The 23,010-nt window shown below is 39.9% G+C and overlaps 1 protein-coding gene across 1 annotated transcript in view; it reads left to right on the top strand.

Annotated features, from left to right (window-relative positions):
- Window positions 1-23,010, top strand: part of Skap1 (src kinase associated phosphoprotein 1) — a 281,957-nt gene that overhangs the window by 181,389 nt on the left and 77,558 nt on the right. The gene's annotated exons all lie outside the window — the stretch shown is intronic.

A 23,010-nucleotide genomic window follows, 5' to 3' on the forward strand; every position in this document is an offset into this window, starting at 1 on the left:
AACAGGAAATAAACTTGCCTGGCATGGCCCAGCTGTGAGTGAGGCTTGAGTGAGAGGTATTTATGACCTGACAGGAAGATAAAGATAAAGATAAAGATGAAGCTGACTCGGTGGCTGTTAGCAAGGGGAGAAGGAAATGTTTATGACCCCATCTGCTGGCGTTTCAATAGGATAGAACTGCCTTTACGGCGTCAATCTCCCCTGTGACTTCCTTCCATTTGGGGAGCGATATCTTATTTCAAGATGTTCCCACCGAACACACTGTTGTCCCCTTTGTTTAGGGGCGAGGGAGGAAGGAAGGACTTTGTTACTGGAATGTGGGGATGGGGCAGTATTTATGGTTATGACTCAAGCCGGAGCAAAGGCTTCATTGGAGTTGATTGTATAGGTCCAGGAAAGCGGCTGTGCTTCCTGCTCCTTCTTTAAATGTCATCCGCACTGAAAGCAGAACTGTGTGTGCTCTGGTCATTATCAGACACTAGGCTAACCATTGTCTAACATTATTATAACTGGAGTGATGGTAGCTTGATTTCCTTGCCCACAGCAGAGAAAAACGGCCTTTATTTTGTTAGTTCCTTGTTTCTTGTCTTTTATTTCACTTCTTTTATTTTCCTTCTCCTCAACTTTTTTTTTCTTTTTTAGAGGAAGAGACACTCACAACCAACAGGTGCAATGTCTGCTCTGTTCAAAAGCTATGTGCCTGTAACAAAAGTAGGGTGAGATAATCCCTTTCTTAATATCAGCCCAGGTTAAGAGCATCTCCAGATAGGTTGAGAGTCCTCTGTTGGAGTAATGCATTTTTTTAAAGTGCCAAAAATATAGGCATATTCTTACAATACAATAGCTCATGCATCACTTAAACCTGTGTTTTATATATACTAATGGTATTCATTTTACTGCAAAGCAAGTATTTATTTCTCGGTTTTATTTGTGCTTCCCCCAGGCCCATTAGTACAAATTAAATTTTATATCAAATTGCTCAAATAATCAGCACAATATATGTAAATCAGGGACTTTAACTTCAGTAGCAGAATTGGTGCAGATATACGTGACCATGTTCAATATGGTCTTTTTCTCCCCCTTTGCAAAAACAGAATTTCTTTCCTTTTTAGTGAGAACCTATCTCTAAAACATGAACTGCTTACCAAATTACATTTATAAGAAAGCTCAAAATTACAAAGAGAACAACTTCTCTATTGCCATGAGTTTGTCTGATACACAGAACAGAAGGGTTAAATCACCCAATAATGGGCTTATACATCTCATTAAGGTCCTATTTTCATTTTTACTGGGGAAAAGTGGGCAAAGAAGAGAGTGAGGGAAAAGATGACCCGCTCCAGTATTTTTCTCCAGAGAATTCCACAAGAGTAATCTTTTTTAAATGGGAGAGTCCTATGGTTAAGTTGGGCAAAGTAGTTACAATCTTTGTATCTAATTACATAAGGCCTGGAAGGTTATGGGTGATGAGTTCCATTTTTCATGATAGCTCAGGTAGAATGAGTTCACAAAGTAGAAATATGCTGCTGGCAATGTCCCATCGAGGGATTAGTGCTATTACAGGGAGAAAAAAAAAAAACTCATATAAACAAACATCAAAATGATTATCAAAATGCCCAGAACTGATCATGAATTTTTTTTTCAGAAATTCCTCTAAAACATATTCTTCCTTTCCTTCCACCACACAGGCCCAAATCGTGACATGTTCAATAAGTCAGCAAGACCCTTCCCAGTCACATTTATTCTGTGTGCTTCCTGAGAATAATTTGTAGGCCTACTAGGGAACTGTCTATCATACCTGCAATTTTCTGAGACCTTCTTTTGAGCTACAGGTTATCAGGTGACATTCCTACTAACAAAGGTCCAAACCACACCATCCAATGGTTCACTCCACCTAACCTCTTGTCTTAAGAGTTAAGCTAGCTTCCTAACCCTGTCTGGCAGTGGTTAACTCCAGTGAGAAGCTTTCTATCAGCAATAATAGCTTCAAGGTGGGAAATAAAAAATGGAGAGTGTTTAAATTGTTAATGGGTTTCATGTTCTTGTCACTGTTGAGGGTTTGTTCCCTTTTATAAACTCATAGTTTTTGGTTGACATTGCTTTTATGCGAGCCATCAGCCAGTTGGTGATGGTGTTGCTGTGTTAGACCATTACTGCCGGATTGTATTTGCAGTAAAGAAGGAGAATGGAGGCTGTAAATCTGCAACTGGAGATTTAGGGCTCTGTTACTCTGCAGTTTAGGCCCATGTGCTGGGGAGTCCATTCTCCTCCGGCAGAATTATACCCTGCAAACATGCCTTCCCAGGCACTGATCGACGACGTTCATTCCCTGGGCTACCAAGGCACTTAATACGGCTAATTCAGTTAAAGAAGCCCGAGGGGTGAGGTGGATGAGTCTCTCTCTGCTGGAAGCCACATGCTAGGCAGGTTAACTCTACTGCTTCATTCCTTTCCCCATATGAAGCTTCAAGGAGAAGCAGTTACTGCAAAGCCAGAGAAAAATAATAAGAAAATGCTTCTTAGGTTGTTGGACTCAGTTCTCCTTCAAATAGGGAATGCTGCTCTCTTCAAACCCTCTAACCCCTTTGGTACTAAGCTCATTATCAGGAATATCCAGGAAGGACCTTCTTTCTGAATTCAGGATGTGACTGGGGCCTTGATATCTTGACATCATTTTACAAAAGTATCACCAAAATGTGGAAGTCAGGAGACTCGTGCTTTGGAGACAGGTAACTTAAAATAGAAAGAAAAAAAAAATCCCAGTTTTTTTTTTCCAGCCAGCCAGTTGGTTTTGAATAGGAACAGTTTGAAAGATAATATCTTTTACTGCTGGATTCAAAAATATTTTGGAAAGACATCAGTATTGAATATATTTAAAACTGCCTTATTAACCATGTATTATTTCTGCCACTGGATGTTTTATCATGAAAAGAATGCTGGAATGTTTCTTTGGTTGGCAAAAGTTTTAAGCATGGTTTTAGATTCTGGTGCTTTGTGGGGCTTCCCCAGAGAGGAAGAGTGTTAAATATAGACTCATCTGCCTGATCCATCTGAGGCATCTGGGTCTGCTGCCTGTGTCAGCTGTGGCACAAATGTGCATGATTTAACCATACAACTATTGAACCAGCGTTGGCCTATTAAGACTTCAGATGATCTGTTCATGAGCTGTCAGCCCAAATTGAGCTTGAAGCCTGCTGTAAAAGATCTAATTTTCATAATTATCCAGAACCTTCACACTCTCCTTCCCTTTCAGTATTACCCACCTCCACACATGCACCCGGAGGAGTAAACACATACATACGGACACAGGCACAGAAGAGCACTGTCCCTGGAGATTCATCAGGCCCCTTGCCCGAAAATGCACCGAGTTCATCCAGGGGTCAGGCCTGGCTTTGACTTCCTGTTTGAGGAGCCCCATGTGTGGTGTTCCAGCATCGCTAGAGGCTAGTGATGACTAAGTAACCTTTTCACACTCCAGCCTCCCACCAAGAAACAAGGTCCCTTATGATCCTGGACCTGGAGTGATTGGGGCACAACAAATACCTTTTTAATATATAAGGTGGAACTAATGCCAATAGAAATAGCACTTTACTGTCTCATGGCCTTACATTTATAAAAAGAGGATAGAGCTGTTGTCTTTGAGGATGAAGAATTTTCAAGGCAACCTGATTTAGTCTCAGAGTACACTAGGGACTGTGATCATTTAGTAGTTGCTTAAGGCTACCTTTGAGCTCTACCTGACCCTGGTCTCCAAAGCAAATCATCATCCTATGTATGGAGTTCAGCTGGTAATATCCCTCTAGGTAACCTGGCCTGAAATGTGGACCCATGGGAACAGGCAGAACTTTCCGGTTTAACCCTTTGCAGCACTGGGGATAAATAGTACATGCTTCAAGGATTAGGTCATTCTGGTGTCCCTCCAGTAATTCCACTGGAACTACACTGCACAATAAACCATGTGGTTTCTGGACATATATTGCCCATGTGTTAAGAGTGGACAGGCAGCACTTTACCAGGTTCCTCTCAGACAACCTCGGGTTTGCACAGCTGCTGAGGCTGAAATTCCTTGTCTTTACATGGGATGACTGTATTTCAACACTGGTTGTCAATTGTCTTTGCTCTCAGAGGGCATTTCCCGCAACTCAGGATTCTACCGTTAGAATAAAGGGAGTTGTTTCCTGTCTTCACTGCTTTTTGCCTTTTTTTCTTTCTTTCTTTCTTTTTTTTTAATCCAGAGTGGATACTGAGTACATTACTCAAACCTTGGCTTTTCCCTGAAGTCCGTTGTTTACAGAGAGACACTCGGGTCCCTGGGGCTCACTCCCATAAAACCTTATTATCATATATTTCAAGGCATAAACTTCAGTTGTCAGATCAGGAGTGCAGTTTTGAAAGCCCTGGCTGCTCTTGTTTTCCTTCTGCTTCTCTCTGGTTTATTTTTCTTCCAGCTTTGGCCTTTTTTCCCCCCTCTCCCTCATCTCAAGCTATGCTCAGTTCCAAGCTGGCTCGCTCCTTATTCCACTAATTAGACAAGAAGTCCAGAGAGGCCATTATTAGATTTTGAGAATCTTTATCAGAGCCCATTATGGCCTTAAATACTGCACAAACATTTTACTAACTGAACCCAGGCACATTTCAGCTGATCCATCCTTGGTCTTGAACATCTACCTTCCTCTGCACCTATGGAGTTACAGTACTGATGATAGAGGTTCTCAATAGGTTATTTTTCTTTGTATTAATTTTCCTAGAGGCAGTGATTCAAATTCTCTCTTCCTCTGCCCACCCTCATTCTAATTACTGTTGGTGGGGATGGAGGGAGTCTAAGAAGCCTGCTTTTCCTTGGTGGGGTATGTGTGAGTGTGTGTAAATGTCACATGTATTAATGTCACCAGTGAGTAGGATTCATGGTTGCCTGTTTTTCTCTCATTTTCTTTACAGAGCCAGGGATTATTTGTATGGACCAATGGTCTCCCTTTTCTTTCAATGGAAGAATAATCCTGCATTATAATATAGTAACTGCAAAAGAAAGCCCTTTTTCTATTTCATTCTTTTCTTTCTTAATTCACTGTCTAGTGAGTTTCTGATTGACTCACAGACCAATTAAAGTAAAATTTAATGGAAGAATAGATTAACTCCCTGAGGTTTCCCTACCATCCATCACATTTTTATAGCAGGAGCTGTGAGGAAGCTCATAACTTCATGCTGTGAATGTGATAATAAAGAGGGCACGGAGAGGATTCCGATTTACTGCCGGGCTGATGTTCGCCAGGACAGAATTTACTGCCCAATCCCCTTCCCCTTTTTATTCAGGAGGAGGTCACTAGATCTGCCCTCGGCCTGGGTCTGAGATACTGAAGGGCAGATTGTCAGGTCGAGATTTTTTCCCCTTAATTGGGGTGCTGGGGGGAGGGAATGTGAATTTCATTGTCCAGAGATGGATATTGTGTTAAATTCATTTCTGTCTTCAGGTAGCTGCTGTCACCCCAAGTGTTCATATTTTTAAAGAGTGCATTTGATTTGTCACTATTCACCAGCATAGAAATTCAGAAGGAAGGCCAGATGTGTCTGATTCTGAGTCACTAAGTCATTGTCTTTATCTACAAGCTTTTCTGGATAACTAAAGATATCTCTCTCTACATCTTCATAGTCAACATTAATAATTTCTCCTGGGCATCTTTCATTTGAGGTTCTTGAAGCACTTTTTAAGCTTTATTTTAGTCTTTCTGATGGGTCCAAAATAAACTAATAGTCTTCCAAACATTTTGCCAGTTCCCTGTCCTCTGATTCATCTTAACAATAAAGTGTGGCAGTGAACATAACACCGTAGTCATGTGGTGAACCACCACACCCAGGTCTAAGATCAAATTTGTGTGCTTATTTAAATTTTTACTTCATGTAGCAAATTTTATTTTTTAGGCCCTGGGTATTTAAACCCATGTTCGATACCATGATGACATTGGATAATCTCTTTTCTCCCCCCAGAAGTGTGGTGAGATAAAATCAATATTTTTAAATCACGTTCTTCAGCTTGTCCTTCAAATCCTGTCTGAATCAGACATCATCTACATCTCCCTTCACCACTCCTGGCTTCTTCATATATTCCTTCAAAGTGTTGTGGGTTGGAAACTTGGGAATGGTCCTGGAGTTGCTCTCTCCTATATACCCAATGTCTTGTTGGTCACCAAACCCACTGAATTTACCTCTTCAATGTCCCCAGTCTCACATCTTAGCTCAATTCTCTCATCCTCTCCTCTGAACCCTCATGATCATCTTTCAGCTGATCTCCTTCAACCCATCCTCAGTGCTAATAAATGAATCCCCCTAAAATGCAATTTTTGTAATTTTACTGCTAAAAATACTTAAATTACCTTCCATTATGAACAACATAAACTTATGCAATAGCATAGCTTACACAGCCCGTAGTATGGCAGCAGAGCTTCCCTATGCTTCCGCAGCTTTTGAGCCATTGCAGCATATGAACAGTGATCCCCAGACCTGGAGACGCATCATGATTTTGCCAGTTTTCGATTTTGATAAGAACATTTTTAAAATCACTATCACCTTCTATCAATATAATTCCACACCAAGTGATTTTTTTTTTGAAGAATAAACCAAGTGATATTTTAATGTCAGAAAGTAGGAAGATAGGGCTGGGATTGTGGTTCAGCAGTAGAGTGCTTACCTAGCAAGTGCGAGGCCCTGGGTTCGATCCTCAGCACCACATAAAAATAAATAAATAAAGATATATATTTTAAAAAAGAAAGTAGGAAGAACATAAATTCAGAATAAAGTCTTTTATATTGTATAACTATAAAATGTTATGGGGAAAATCTGTATACAGTCCTTATTTTCCTCATTTTAATGTAGATCTGGAAATGTTTTCTTACTGTGTTGAACTAATGCTGGTTAAATATCTGGAGTCAAAGAACTGTATTTCAAGCCTACCCTCATGACTTGGTAGTTGTATGATCATGGGTGAGTTGCTTGTCCTCACTGAATTCAAGTTCCCTTGCCTATAAAATAGAGGTGAGGATTAGCACATACCTTTTTTAAAATATATATATATATATATATATATATATTTTAGTTGTAGGTGGACCGATGCCTTTATTTTTGTTTATTTATTTTTATGTGGTGCTGAGGATTGAATCCAGTGCCTCACCCACACTAGGTGAGCACTCTACCACTGAGCCACAACCCCAACCACAGCACGTACCTTTTAATGTTGAATATTATGTGATATAATGCACATAATGTGCTGGCCCAGTGCCTGGCACATGGTGAGTGCTTCCCAATATTAGGTATTGTTATTATGACCCTTAACCTCATCTGAATTGTTCCCATGTAAGTGCACTAAATGACCTACCAAGTACAAAACATACTCTTGTGTGCCTTAGCAGATGTTCTTCTCTTTGACCAGAATTCTGGTGAATTCCTACTCTTCCCTCAAGATGAAGTGCAAACTTCATGTTTCAGTTTACCTTCCTATTTATCCCTCCTCCTCCGCTGGCAAATGATCTTCCATGGTCTCATAGCACTTTGTAGATTGCCAAACTCACACCAGGTACTTTTAAATTTCATTTAATCTCATTAAGTGATTAAGTAACTTAATATTATAGAAAAATGGATATTGGGAGGTTGATCCCTTTTTATCCATTAATGCAATAAGTACTTATTGAGAACCTACTGTGGTGCATAAGCCTCTGCATAGTGTGTATTCCAATAACAGTAATAGTACTCAAGATCTGGAAACAATTACTTTCCTCTGTGCTCCTAAAGAATTTGATCAATGCCTAATTTGAATGACATTTTATATTATAATTATTTGTCTACATTCTATCTCTTTCCCCTCTAGACTGAATTTCTTGAGGGCAGTTATCTTATTCATCTTTGTATCTCTGGTACCCAAAACTTTGTGCTCAGTGTTTGTTTAGTGAAATATGAAGAAATATCAGAAAGCATATGCAACTCCAAAAATCTTTACTTAAATTTATTAGCTTTATGAATGAGTGTATGGCTGTTCCATGACTCTGAAGGGATACCACCATCCCATGCCTATGTAACTATTAAAAAATAGCCCCAGGGGTTAGGGTTGTGGCAGATCGCTTGCCTATCATGTATGAGGCACTGGGTTCAATCATTAGCACCATATAAAAATAAACAAACAAAAATAAAGGCATGCTGTCCATCTGCAACTATAAAAATTTTTTAAATAGTCCCAACATCTTTTCTGGTTGGTCTACCAGGACCTTTATCCTTTAAACTGTGTCTGAAGCCTCATCCAAACTTGAGATGGTTTCTATCTTAAATCAATGGATCCTCCTAAGCCATTTCTCAACAAAGGCAACTGTGCTCCCTTAAGCTGCATGCCAGATTGTTATATAAAAGGCAGCTCTAGTATTTTGGGGTGTATTTAATTATAGATTTATAATAAGAAAAGCAGGAACAAGAGCTTTGACTGCTGGTCCAACTGCACGCAAGACTTGCCTCTGGGTGGTGGTATTCAAGGAGTAAAATACCATCTTACACTTGCAAAGAATATGTCCTCAGCATCAGGAATTGGACTTGGGAGGTGAACACCAGCATCCCTTGACGTCCTCAGTTTTGCTGCACTCCTGAAAGCTGTTTCATGAGGAATCAAAGCATTTTTCTCTGATAACATTTGCCTCACATTAAACACATTGTGCAGTAGCATCTTGGATTATCTGCTGTTGTCCAGTTATCACAGTCACCTTAGCACAGGATGGAAGGACAACATTCTGCATTCCAGACTTTGATGAGAGGTGATCTTATTCTGTGGATTGCTACTTAAATGGAGCACTGATGGACCCGCTGGAAGATTGAAGGTTAACGCCTGAGACTGTTCAAACTTCATAGTTGTATGGCAAGTTAGTGAAGTTTGTTACTTATGGACCTTCAACTATCATGATGCTCAATGCTCCATGGTTACACATTATGTGATGTTCCCTAAGTACATTCATTTTTGTTCATTTCTCACTTTTTTTATAGATCAGTGCCACCTCCGTATCCACATCTCCCTTTGCTGTTCATTATTTTTATATATCAATAATATCAGATATTCCCCTCACTTCTAAACATCTTTTTCTCATATATTGCTCCCTTATTAGAGAACTCCTATTCATCCTCCAATACACAACTCTGCCTTTTGTCTCCTCTGTGAAGCCATCACACATATACACAAGGAATAAAACTATTATTTCTTGTGCTGCTGCTAGGAACTATCTGATAACTTTTATAAATCTTACCTTGTTAACTCTCATAAAGCATTTCAAAGTAGGTATTACCCCTATCCTCAAAACATTAAATCAAAGCTAAAAAACAGTCCAAATGTTTTTTCCTAAAGTCTCATGGCAAGCACAGATCTAGGATTTAACCAGAGTCCACAGGACTTTGAAACTGGTACTTGTTTTGCCATCTCATGCCACCACTTGTCTCCTTCATCTGACTTTTATTAATGTATACTTTTATAAATTTGCTTCTTCACTCATCAGATTCCATTTGAACTATCTTCCTTACCAGAAAATACAGCTCCTTGCAAACAGAAGTTATTCCTTACTTAACTTGGTATTCTCTGGGCTCTCAGAACATTACATGACACATAATAGACACTGAATAAAAGGTTTACAGGATGGGACTGGATCAGATTAAAATTGAGTTGAGCTGAACGAGATATTCTTTGAATCTTATAATTGATGTTTTGGGCTCTGTATGCCATTTCCTTCATGCCAGGTGACATTTGGCCTCCATTGTCTTCCCAGGTATCCATGTCTAGCCCTGTACCAACTTCACTCTAAGCAACTGCCTGTCTTGGCATGCATGTGACATAGTCATTAGCATATATAAGTTCCTAGAAACTGTCTTCTATCTCATATATTTATTGTAGTCAGTGGAGTATACTCAGTCTTTTAGGAATAATTAAAATAGTCTGTGGCTCTAATTAAAGTAGTCTGGATATTTTAAAGAAACCTATATATAAGAACAAGCTGAGTGCTGACATCAAGTTAATTGTGTTATTTTTAGTGGAGCTATCATTGGAGACAACAGCATGGCACCCAATGCCTTTTTTAAACCTCATATCTGAATATAGACTGTTAAATAACCAGCACCTTGAGCTCTTAAGAGGAAAGGCATTAAAGCATAAATAAATAAAGCTGTTATGAAAACTTGGAAAATTATCTTGGTGTACTTGAGTACGAAGTCATATCATAACCAAATTGCTAACTGAGGAGATAAATACCCTTAACATCTTTGCTGAAAAAACAACCCAACAACTTGGAATTCTTGTCATATAAGGGCAAATGAGCCCGAGAGACAAGCTGTTGGGCTCACATTTTTGCCACTATTTCGCCCATATTTTTATACAGTTGTAGAATAAAATTTTGAAATATTGTATTTGATCTGTTTAGATTACAAAATGTTCTTATTTTCCCAAGAAGTGTGAATTGGTCCACTTCTTTCTGGTCCATGTGTCCAAACCTTGGCCAAGCAGGGAAGACAGTCCAACAAAGATGCCCATCCAGCATCGCCCTCTTCTGCTTTTCTTCTGATGTGCAGAATCATCACCATTTCCTCTTAAAATCCTCCTTCATCTTAATCCCAATTGAACATCAAACCTATTGCAAAGTAGTTCCACTTAATTTTTCCATACCTGAAATGGAGTTTCTTTTAAGCAGGCTGCCCAGAACCAGTGACCTCCCCAGACCCAGGCACCCATTAACCATGACTGCTGCAGAGTTCCCTGTGGAGGTGGAGCATTTCTTGTATAAATTTACTCAATAAGCTCTTACCAAACCAAACTTGTCGGACTCTAAGTATTTCAAAGGACCAGAATTAGGGAAAAAAATGCATCTCACGGAAACCACAGACACGATGACTTACACAATCACAGTTATGGGTGTCCACTTTGGATCATCTGTGAACATAAGAAAAGGAAGATCTGGAAGTGAATTTATTTGGAAATATCAGAAACTGTTGGTTGGGTTTTGTAGACTGAAGTTCTGGAGTTAATCATTATTCTGTGAAATCCTGAATGCTGTTGCTTATAGCTTCCTACACAGGCAGCGTCCCCATGGGAGTCCTACTAACGGTCTTTTGTCAGGCACTATCAGCAGTATTGAGCCAACCTGAGCACCCTATTATTAATCCTTTTCTCCTGGTGACATGACAGCGATCGATGTCTGAACAAGCTATTGAAACTGTAACAATCAAGTGGACTCCAGTTAATCCAATGGGATACTTACTCAGAGCCTATGGGAAGGGCAGGGAATTTTTTTCTAACTCCATACCATTCCTATATTTATACATTTTTATGCTGCCATGATATGGATAAAAGTTGACATTTACCCAGACCTGTAAGATACACAATGGAACCCTTACCAATGACACTCAAATACATTCATAGCACTCTCACAACCATCTGCCACTTCTGTAAATATAAAAACTTTTTGATCTTTAGATAAATATTTGTGCCTATGTCATTGTAAAGCAAGAACATTGAAACCCTCTACACAGGAAGGTACCCACCTGCTTATGTTTTTGGACTCACAAAAATCAATCAGCAATTACAAAGAATAGTATTTAGAACATAAGACTATCAGATTTCCTGTCCCTTGTGTCAGATGAAAGGGAGTCTAAAAGGTGGTGCCCCAACCTGGCTATGTGCACAGATGCCTGGGTCCCATCTCCACAGATTGTGCCTCAGTTATTTTGAAACAATGCCCAGGAATATGCATTTTTAAGTTCCAAGGGGACGGGCCAAGAGAAGCCATTTTCAAGCTTTATTCCAAAGTGCTTTAGGGCTTCCCAAGGGGCACCTAAGTGGTTCATAGGTGGTGCAAAAAGAGACAAGAGGAAAGAAGGCCAAGAAGGAGGGATGTGTTTCAGCTTTGCTAGCAATCACTTTCGGCAACTCAGCTTTATGGCTTAGTTTCTCTGACTATAAAATCTGTATCAGTAGCATATGCTGTTATTTCTTTAACATAGATGTTTTGAAAAGAATGAATAGGAGAATATAGAAGAATAAGAAATTACAAGGAATAAAGCCAGCTTTCCAGTCAGTGTAGAAATCTCTGTAGTCCCTGCTGAGGTCATAGAGTCCCTGCTGGAAATGAACCTAATCCTACAGAGGGGCAGGGCTTCTTACCATATGACCACCATTGCTCTCTAGAACTAGAGCAGGGGGCTCTCCAGGCACTGAAGGATCTTCTGGTGCTGAACTTAAACCTCCTTTTCATTAGCTTCTGGACCCATTACTCCCATTACTCCATGCTTCTATGGGACAGCCCTTCAAGTATCTAGAGACAGTTTTTCACATCAGGCTAAAATTCCTGGATTTCTTTTTCTTTTCTTTTTGTATTTTGAGACAGGGTCTTGCTAAGTTGCTTAGGGCCTCACCAAATTGGTAAGTCTGGCTTTGAACTTGGGATCCTCCTGCCTCAGCCTCCCCAGCCACTGGGATTACAGGCAAGTGCCACTACACTCAGCCTGGCTCTCTTAACCTGTTCTTTGATTAACTCGGTTTCTGAAACCTTTTCACCTGTGTAAAATATTTTTGTGGTAGCCTTCCTCAAACTATGCCAGTGTTTAATTTGCTTTTACTTTCTGCACCTGTTTTTCTTATTCTTTGCTCAGCCTTCTTTCTTCATCATGTTTATTTTTAATTTTCTGCAGTGTATGTTTATGCAACAGCTATTGCAGTAAGCCCCACTACATTATTCATTGTTTATGAAATAACAGTGTAGTTGCTGGACTGAGAGAACACCTAGTACAAAAATGTCTCTCATTATGACAGAATCACTTAAGGGAGTTTGTAAAAAGTGTAAATTTTCAATGACTTCAAACAGAAATTCATTTTGAGATCCAATAGAATGGAGGTGTCTTTAAGGCACCCAGGCGATATGAACGCAGCCAAGTCTGAAAATCACTGTGCACATAAACTTGAGAACACTATAGTTTAAAGAGAGTAGGACAAAGAGACCTAAACCCTGCCTACATCTATCCCTTAACCTGTGCAAGATGGGGCTGGGGATGTGGCTCAAGCGGTAGCGCGCTCGCCTGGCATGCGTGCGGCCCGGGTTCGATCCTCAGCACCACATACCAACAAAGATGTTGTGTCCGCCGAGAACTAAAAAATAAATATTAAAAATTCTCTCTCTCTCTCTCTCTCTCCTCTCTCACTCTCTCTTAAAAAAAAAAAAAAAAAAAAAAACCTGTGCAAGATACTTTAATGCCCAGCGCATTCTTTTCTCATCATCTATATCACATCTACCTCCTACATCATGAGGATTACATGAGATGACATATGTAAGATACTTCATTATCATAAAAGACTACACAGTGTCTTTTTTTATATAAGTATATTTTTATGTGAGGACCAGTCAGGTTAATATTTTATTATGTCTGTTCTATTCCATTTTGATATATTTATCTAATAAAGTCTTTGAATCTTACCATAGTCACATGTGCTTTCCTCATTCATAAAACAAATTTTAAGAGATGATTATCTTATTTGTGTGTATGCTTTTGTTTGTTTTCAGTAGTCAATCAGCACATTATTTTTAGTGGGCATCATCTTCCCTTTTCTCATCCACAGTTCTAGAAGAATCTACAGGAGAAGATACAAATTTAACCCAAAACAAAGCTTTGTTGATGCCCTAACTTGACTTAGACATGAGCAGACATCCTGGAAGGCCCCTCTGCAAACAGCAAGTTCTAAGAAACAGGTTGCAACAAGAAAATTGCCTGGTTTATTATTTTTAAGTTAATGAATCTTGTTCCTGTAAAAAATGCAGGGTAGATATTCCAGGAAATCCACATCCTTTTTTAGCCCTAGAGCAGACAGTAGTGGCCATGGCTGGGCACATATGCCTGACCTGCCTTCTGACCCAAAGAGGTATTGTTGAAAAGTGAGAAGGATTTTTCCATTCAGGGTCTGAGCCTGGATGTTCTGCCCTTCCCACAGAGACGGTCAGCAAAAAGGCAAATTTTAAAACTGAGTTTTGTGACGTGTGTACTTTCCACTAAAAACTGGACCAAGCCCAAGACTCATTTCTCAGCACTCCCTATCCAAGCGCAAGATGAGGAATGATCTTTGGTCATTAGCGCTTAGTTGGGAATAGCCCGGAGGTGAAAGAGTTGCTATTGGATTTCATTAATCTGAAGAAAAGTCTTTAGGTTAAAACATCTTCCTGGCGTTTTTAATTGGGGTGGGTAATGTTGGTGTTCAACACCAGGCAAATACATAAACTCAAGATGAAGGGGGGAAATTGTGATGAATTGAACCTGAGTTAAAAAACTGTAAACGTTTGTATGATGACAAAACTTAATTGATCCTTCTAGACAGCTGATGATCATCATTCTCTCGCTTCATTTCCAAGTTTATGTAATAAAAACAAAAATACATTTTTCATATGAAAACTTCAGAACCCTAAGCTGAAAAGAGGATTAAACTGCTTGCTTTCTGGGTGCCAGCAAGGTACCAGACACTGTGGCTAGGTGTTGGACGGGAAAAAAAGGATCCAGCCCTTGCCCACGGGGATACCTGGATGGGAACGCAGCTCCAGGACGCAGAGGCTGGGAGTAAAGGCAGTGTCCAGTGAAGCATGCCAGCCTCCCCTTTAAGCTAAGCAGCAGGATCCTCCTTACCTGCCCCCACATTTACCCTGCCTGCTGTAGAGGGCCCTGGGCCAACTGATCACAGCAGTTTATTAGGAGTCTCTAGTCTCTCCTTCAGCCAAATCTATGGTACCTAGTGCTCCTACCAGTCTTCTAAAATCCCTGGGGCCTGGCCTTAAACCCAAGCCCATCAGCTGAAAGGCATGACTGAGTTCTGTCACTCAGTGGGCAAGATGCTTAATCTCTCTATGCCTCAGTTTCTTCATCTGTAAAATGAGAGTGTGCCTATCTCACAGGGGGGTTTTGTTTGTTTGGTTTTGGTTTCGGTGGTTGTTACCAGGAATTTAACCCAGGGGCGCTTAACCACTGAGCCACAGATCCCCAGCTCTTGTTCATATTTTATTTACAGGCAAGGTCTCACTAAGTTGCTTAGGACCTTGCTAAGTTGCTAAAGCTGGCTTTGAAGTTGAGGTCCTCCTGCCTCAGCCTCCCCAGCTGCTAGGATTACAGATGTGTGCTACCGCACCTGGACTCACAGAGTTTTTTGAGACCTGAATGAGTTGATGCATGTGAAGCACCTGGAAGGGTCACTAGTACCTAAGTGGAGCCTAATCTGAGCCTGCCAGAACATTTTCCCAGTGCTAGCACAATACCTTGTTCAAGGCTTCAATTATGCCTACCTTCACTGTGTGTTGGGTACAATCTGAGAATCTAACACAACCTTGCAGTAGTATCTGAATGATATGCTCCAAAAACAGAAACCACCCTATAGAAGCATGTATGATTAGCTTTGGCCAGATGTCAGGAAATATTTAGGGCTATTCAAGTGTCAGTGCTCTCAATAGGAGGTTTATTACAACACAGATGTGCTACATCATATCCTTGAGCTAAGCAAAAGACACAGTAAAAAAAAAAAATTAAGTAGTATAAAGATGGTTGGACTTCTGTGGTGGGTTAGAAAGCTCTCTCACGTCCCTCACCACATACATACATAGCTGATGATATTTCCTGCAATCTTAACAGTATTGAATCACATCAATGAATAGCACAGTGTTTCTCTGTGCATAAACCTATAATATAATCTAGGCATTAAATATGGGTTATAATATCTCTACTACTCATTAGTGATCAAGATATGTAGTATGGAAACATTTTCAAATGCATGAGGGAATTTATAGCTCCCGTATTTTGTCTTAGTTTAACCAGCATTTACGTGGTGCTTACTGTGTGCCAGGCACAATTCTAAGCACTATCAAGCAATCACTCATTTTATCTTCATAACACCATATAAGATAGATGTTATCATACCCCCATCTTGCAGATGAGAAAACTGAGACACAGAGAAGTTGAGTCATGGCTCAAGCCTCACAGCTCGTAAGTGGTGGAAACTGGGTTTAGAGCAGGCCATCAAGCTGCAGAATCACCAGCACTCTCTACTGACTAGTAAACATTTCTTCCAGATGCCCCAATTAAAATTAAAATGAGCTGCTCTTTGAGGCTATGTTCTTGAATTTCCTCTCAATATAAATTTCCAAAGTGCTAATACTCTACATTCCGTAAAATTCTAACTGTCTCAACACAGTGTTAATGTTCACTTGACATTGATTAGTGGCTATGATGAGGCATAAAAGTTGGATTTTAAAACATCTTCCATTCCCTTTCTCTATTGAACCCTGGTAACTGGGACCCCAGGTAGAAATCAAAGAGGATCCGGAACTCTAAAGCCCAGAAAGGAGCTATCTACTCAAGGGCCCCAGCCCACTCATTCGACAAAACAAATGCAGATAAATCAAAGGACTTGCTCACTGTTACACAACCACTGTGGCAGTGTGGGGACCCGTGTACAGGCAAGACTTAATAAGGGCAGTTGAGGAAACAGTGTTGCTAGTAATTGTCTTAACTTCTCCCAAACCAGAGTTCCTTCCATTACACCACATTCTCTCTCCACCAGAGAAACTGAGGAAAGAGTTGAAGGACCAGGCCAATCCTGGAAGTCAGAGTAGGGGAAAATCCAGAATCCAAGTTAGGCAGGGCTTCAAGGTTTAATCTGTGCTGGAATCCAAAACAAGGTCAATAGCCAAAACTAGAGAGGCAAGCCAAAGTCAAAATAAGAGGAAGATGCATTAAAGGGCAAGGCAAGGTAATGTGAATTTCCTGACATCTGGCCAGAGCTAATCATAGATGCTTCTATAAGGTAGTTGCTGCTTTTGGAGCATATCATTCAGAGACTTCTGCAGCGTTGTGTTAGATTCTCAGATTGTACCCAACACACAGTGAAGATAGGCATCATTGAATCCTTGAACAAGATATTGTGCTAGCACTGGGGAAACCGCCTGGCAGCCTCTGATTAGGTACCTCAGGTAGCTCAAGTCCAGTCAGACCAAAGGGAACCAGAGGGAGTAACTGGAATTGCAACAACCTGCCCATGTCAAACCCCAGGTGTTTAAGAATGTCACAAAGTTGGTGGAGGGTACACTCTCCCGCTAACTGCTATTCATTCCTTTTTGAATTATAAACATGAGGTTTACCACGAAAATTATGCAGAATTTTTCAAGGAGGCCAAAAATGCCAAAATCGAGTTTAATGTCCACTTCAGAAACATAGGTGAGATTATGAGTTACTGCAACTCATCTCAGAGGTCTGTGCACAGTAAGCTTCTTCGTATCTTAATTTATCTGCCAGTGAAGCCTGAAGGACTGAGACAATTCAGCTGGGAATTGAACCTGTGGTTCCAGGAAGTCTAGATATTTCAAACCTCATGCTTAGTCCATTAAGATATCCCCTCCAAGAACATAATGTAGTTAAAGTAGACTTAGATATCTTTAGTACAGAGAGTGGGTTTTATTTCCACTTTGGGAATTTCTGATCCATAGTAGGGAGAGATATAGATGAAACTCACCTACAGTAGTGCCTATAGAATAATGCATGTATGTCGATGTACGTCGTCCCTTTTTTGATTTACGGTTAAGAAGAGAAAAACCATCTTGGGGGAAAAGTAGATTACAAATGCATTTGCTAAATGGGGCTTCATACATAACCCCTCTCTCTTACTCTTCCTAGAGACCCACTCTTGCCTCTATCAATAAAATAGAATAAATTATACTCACTCAGAGAATCTGAAGAGAAAACACAGATTTCACACATCTGTCAGGTGGGTCAGTTTATTTGGGGGACAGTAGGGGAACATCCTGTACCATTACAGGCTGTCAGCCACAGAGAATGTTTACTAATAAGCCTAGTCATTAGGTTGGGTCAGTGATGGATGGTCTGTGTCCCCCTGCCCTGGCCTGGCATGTGCTGTGATATTCACTGACCAGCAGCAGCTGTTGTACTAGCTGCCTTGTTAAGGGTCTCGCCAAGTGACATCAGCTATACATCACCCTGGCTGATACCTTTGATTATTTGGACAGCTCCTGGCATGATGAATCGTTGGGATTGATCTGTCTTTTCTCGCACGTCCTCTTTACCCATCTCTCTCTGAACTCTTCATCCTTAAGTCCAGGGCCCTTATTACTGCTCTTTCAGATGTATGCACCTTCTACCCTCTGCAATTTAAAGAACCTGCTCATTTCAGTTGTCCATAATGAGCGACTGGGATGAGGCTGAGGAAATAAGTGCGTCATAGTGAGAACAGGCAGGCAAGGGAAACAGCAGTCATTCTCTTGCAGCCAGAAAAGCAAGGAGAGGAAAAAAAGCTTTTTTCCGTGGGCATCCAGGGCTCGAAGCTTTCATTACTGAGGTCATGGGCCTTCCACATATTCCATGTGGTACAAATTAAATTTGAATGCTGTGGGTAACCTGAACAATGCCTTCTATTTATAAGTTTCCTCTCTTCCAAGGAGTACAAATCATTTCACATACAGTATCTCAAGCATCACCATATTTCTGTAAAAGAGACTTTATCATCTTGATTTCACAGAGGGGAAAAAATGAGCACAGAGGGGCCATATACCCAAATCTACTTGATAAATAAATGTGCAGCCAAATCAATAACAGGACCTAAAATCTCTAGCTCCCTGGTATATTCAGTCTTCAATTCATCAATTTATAAAATGTTTATTAAGCACCTACTGTGTGTGCCAAGATCCAGGAATACAGAGAGCCTCTGCAAGTATAATGTGTGGGGTCATTAACTCATTCAGTCCCATGTATCTCTAACTCAGTATTACTGAGGGGGAAGCATATTAAAATACACTGTTTTATTTTTATTATGAAGAGTTTACATGTATATATTAGGGACATGAGCACTATTCCACTTGACCATGAATTAGCCAGAGGCCATAGTGAACTGTTCTTCCCTACTAAACTATAAATTCTTCTTCCCTACAGTTATAATTCTTTCCAAATCTGTTGAGATTGAGTGGATTCAAATAGGGTTATATAAAAGCAATCGTTCTCAAATGTATTCTAGTACACTTGGCAAAACTCATTAAATATATGTTTAATTCCATTATATAAATAACTCTACTAAAATAAAATATGATCATATCACATGTATATAATATATACTTTCAACTAGGAGATGATCCCCTCAGCCCCCTCCCCACAAAAAAGGACCTCTGAACTAATGATGATGAGTGATCTGCAAAAATTCCCATTAATGTATTTGTTCAAATTGGGCACAGCTGCACATGTCTGCAGTCCCAGCCACTTGGAAAGCTGGATCAAGAGTATCACTTGAACTCAGGAGTTTGACACTAGCCTAGACAACAGAGTAAGACTCTTTCTCTTTAAAATTTTTAAATCAAGCCAGGTGTGGTGGCACACACCTATAATCCTAGCAGCTTGGGAGGCTGAGGCAAGAGGATCAAAGCCAGCCTCAGCAAAAGCGAGGCACTAAGCTACTCAGTGAGACCCTGTCTCTAAATACAATACAAAATAGGGCTGGGGATATGGCTCAATGGTCAAGGGCCCCTGAATTCAATCCCCAGTACAAAAAAAATTAAAGATTAAATTAAAATGTATATATGTTATATATATTTTTTCATTGTCTGTCCATTTTACTACCTACAGAAAAGTGGTAAAAAATAACCCAAGGTTTGGAGCTGGGGTTGTAGCTCAGTGGCAGAGCACTTGCCTGGCATGTGTGAGGCCCTGAGTTTGGTGCTCAACACAGCACAAAATAAATAAATTAAATTAAAGATGCAAAAAACAATAATAAAATAAATCAAGGTTTATGAGAAAATTTTTAAAATGTAATAACATTTTATTCATTAATTAAGTCCAGAAAGAATCTAAGGCAAGAACTAGTTTACTTGTTAAGAATTATTGTTTTATTTGGAAAAGGGAATAGCTTAGTCAGTAGGAGAATAGTTACAGAACAACTATATTTATATCATCTCCATCACTAGAAAAGCGCTGGTTTTATCCCATTATTTTCTGACTGAAAACTTCCAATGATTCTGGATAACACAGAGGAAAACAAGGTCATTGGACCATCTTAGTTTGGCCTCTGAGTTCTTTGGGAATGTCAAGCTTATTTCCTAGAACAGAAGCACACCTGCCCATCCAGCAAATGCTCTGGGCTTCTGTAAGTAACCATTGTCCAGAAACACACATATTCAGGGTGGACATTTAAGTCTTGCTTATACTGTTGCCTCTCTGAAAAGCTCATTCCCCCAGTCCCTGTTCCCTCTCTGCCATCTCTCAGGGTCCAGTCATGGTACTTTTCTCTGTGACTGGACCACCTTCTGGTACTTTTCTCTGTGAACACCACCTTCTGTGAACTCCAGGTGTATATTCTGGCTCCTTATCATATTCTTTTTATATAGTTGATTTACAGTTTCGGGTATTCAGCTAGAGGCCATCTGCTTTTGCTCTTTGTACCTAGCACAGTTGTAGCACTCACAGAGCCGGCAGTGAAATTCCAAGTAAATGAGAATGACCAAATGCAGACTGTTGACTGTGAGTCACAAAGAGCTCACAGAAACTGGTTAAATTGCCTTAATTTCAACAATTAATTATTTTTTTAATATATGTCATACTTCTTCTATATTTGGTGGAAATTCACAGGAATTTCTGGACTGAGACTGATTTAGTGGTTCTGGGACCTGGTCTGTCAAGATATATAGGCACACAGGACAATGGTTCCATGCTCCAGTTTTCAGCAGCTCATAGAGTCAAAAAGACAATGCCAGTGGGGCATGGTGGCGCACGCCTATAATCCCAGTGGCTCAGGAGGCTGAGGCAGGAAGATCGCCAGTTCAAAACCAGCCTCAGCAATTTAGCAAGGCCCTATTCAACTTAGAGAGACCCTGTCTCAAAATTAAAAAATAAAAATAAAAAGGGCTGGAGAATTGGCTCAGTGATTAAGTAGCCCTGGGTTCAATCCCCAGTAAAAAAAAAAAAAAAGAAGAAGACAATACCATATGTATAATTGCAGCATATAATTGTAGCATGTACTATAAGAATTTAGGGGGGCTGGGGATGTGGCTCAAGCAGTAGCGTGCTCGCCTGGCATGCATGCTGCCCGGGTTCGATCCTCAGCACCACATGCCAACAAAGATGTTGTGTCCGCCGAGAACTAAAAAAAAATAAATATTAAAAATTCTCTCTCTCTCTCTCTCTCTCTCTCTCTCTCTCTCTCTCTCTCTCTCTCCTCTCTCACTCTCACTTTAAAAAAAAAAAAAAGAATTTAGCAGTAACTAGGATAGAATCCAAGGAATTGGTCACACAATTCAGAAAACTGCTGTGTTACCTGTAACTAAGCACTGGGGCCTCGGTTATTTCAGAAAGCCACTCCAGAGAAGTTAGAAACCTGCAATTGGAAGAGCTTTAAATTTCCATGTAATTATTTTTTTTCTTTATAAAAAGACCGATGTAAGAAAAAAAAAAAGCATAAATCTACTTCTGAGTCCTCAGATCTTAGATGCTATAACTCAGTTTCCATTTACCAAGCAAGAATCAGCACTTTTTAGAATGCCAATATTTCGAAAACCACATGGGAACTGGGCTAAAAATCTAGTAGCACTTTAACACAGAAGGGCTTAACTTCAAATCATTGTACCTTTCAAGCGGGTATTTTAGGAAGCATTAAAAGTATTCTTCTAGGGGCTGGGGATATGGCTCAGTGGTAGAGCACTTGCCTAGCCTGGGTTCCATTCCCGGCACCACATTAAAAAATAATAATAATAATAATAAAAACAAATAAAGGCATTGTGTCCATCTATAACTGAAAAAAAAAATTTAAGTATTCTTCTATAGGTGTCTCCTATTTCAGCTAAGTACATATCTCAGCCGCAAAAGCAGAAAACAAAACCCAAAGCAATTCAATTACATCTCTTAAATATGATTTTTTCTTAGAGACAGAAAGAGTTTAAGAGTACAGAAGAAGAGTGATTGATAGGAAGAAAACTTCTATAGTTTTCTATCATCTCTTGTCTATCATTTGTATTTTTAAGAAATTCTATTTCTCCTATTTGCAAAGGGTTTCCTGCAGTCCCAGCTCCTTTTAGTTCAGTTTAGCTCCCCAAGGGCTCTTTTGTTATTCCCTTTACTTCTAAAAGCCTGTGGGTGATGGCAGCAACTTAATTTCTGAGTCAGTGTTAAGTGTTCCAAGTTACCATTTAAATAGACATTTCTGGCATCATCCATGTTGCAATTCGATTTATTATAATAAAAATCCTTAGCTGAGCATGGTGGCACACGCCTGTAATCCCAGCTGCTCAGGAGGCTGAGACAGAAGAACCCCAGGTTCCAGGACAACCTAAGCAATTTAGTGAGACCCTTTCTTAAAATAAAAAAATAAAAAGGACTGGAGGTGTAGCTCAGTGGCAGAGAAACCCTGGGTTCAATCCCCAGTGCCAATTTTTTAAAATTCTTTATATTTACATACTAGATGTGATCATAGAATCAGTACAATTTGGAGCATTAACCAATTGGACTGTCTCTTTCCTTTATCACCAGGAGGAGCAGGAAAGCAACAGAAACTTCCAGAAAGAGAAACTGAGTTAGGGATGTTTCAATGTAGATCACTGAGCTTAGGGCAAGAGACCTAAGTTTCCAGTGCTCTCTGCAAAGGACAGATTTAAAAACTATTCCTCATCCCACTATTGACTCTGAAAGAGAACTTAAGGTATCTTGTGGATCTGTTCACCCGCCAGCTGGTTGGTTTTGTTTGTTTGTTTGTTTGTTTGTTTTGTTTTGTTTTTTTCCCTTAAAGATATTATTCCAATTCCATAGTTATCTAACTTTCTGCTCCAGAATTCCTCCTACTATTAAGCTAAAATAGTTCCTGTTTTAATTTAAGCTAGTTTCCTCTTGTACCCACATAATAGCTGGTTAGCAGCCTATAAGATCTTTGATATAATGTACTGTACCATACTTGAAGGTTTAAACCAAATTGCCATTTTGTCTTTTGAGCTCCAGGCTAAGAAACAA

The sequence above is a fragment of the Urocitellus parryii genome, chromosome 7, assembly GCF_045843805.1.
Source record: "Urocitellus parryii isolate mUroPar1 chromosome 7, mUroPar1.hap1, whole genome shotgun sequence".
Taxonomy (NCBI): Eukaryota; Metazoa; Chordata; class Mammalia; order Rodentia; family Sciuridae; genus Urocitellus; species Urocitellus parryii.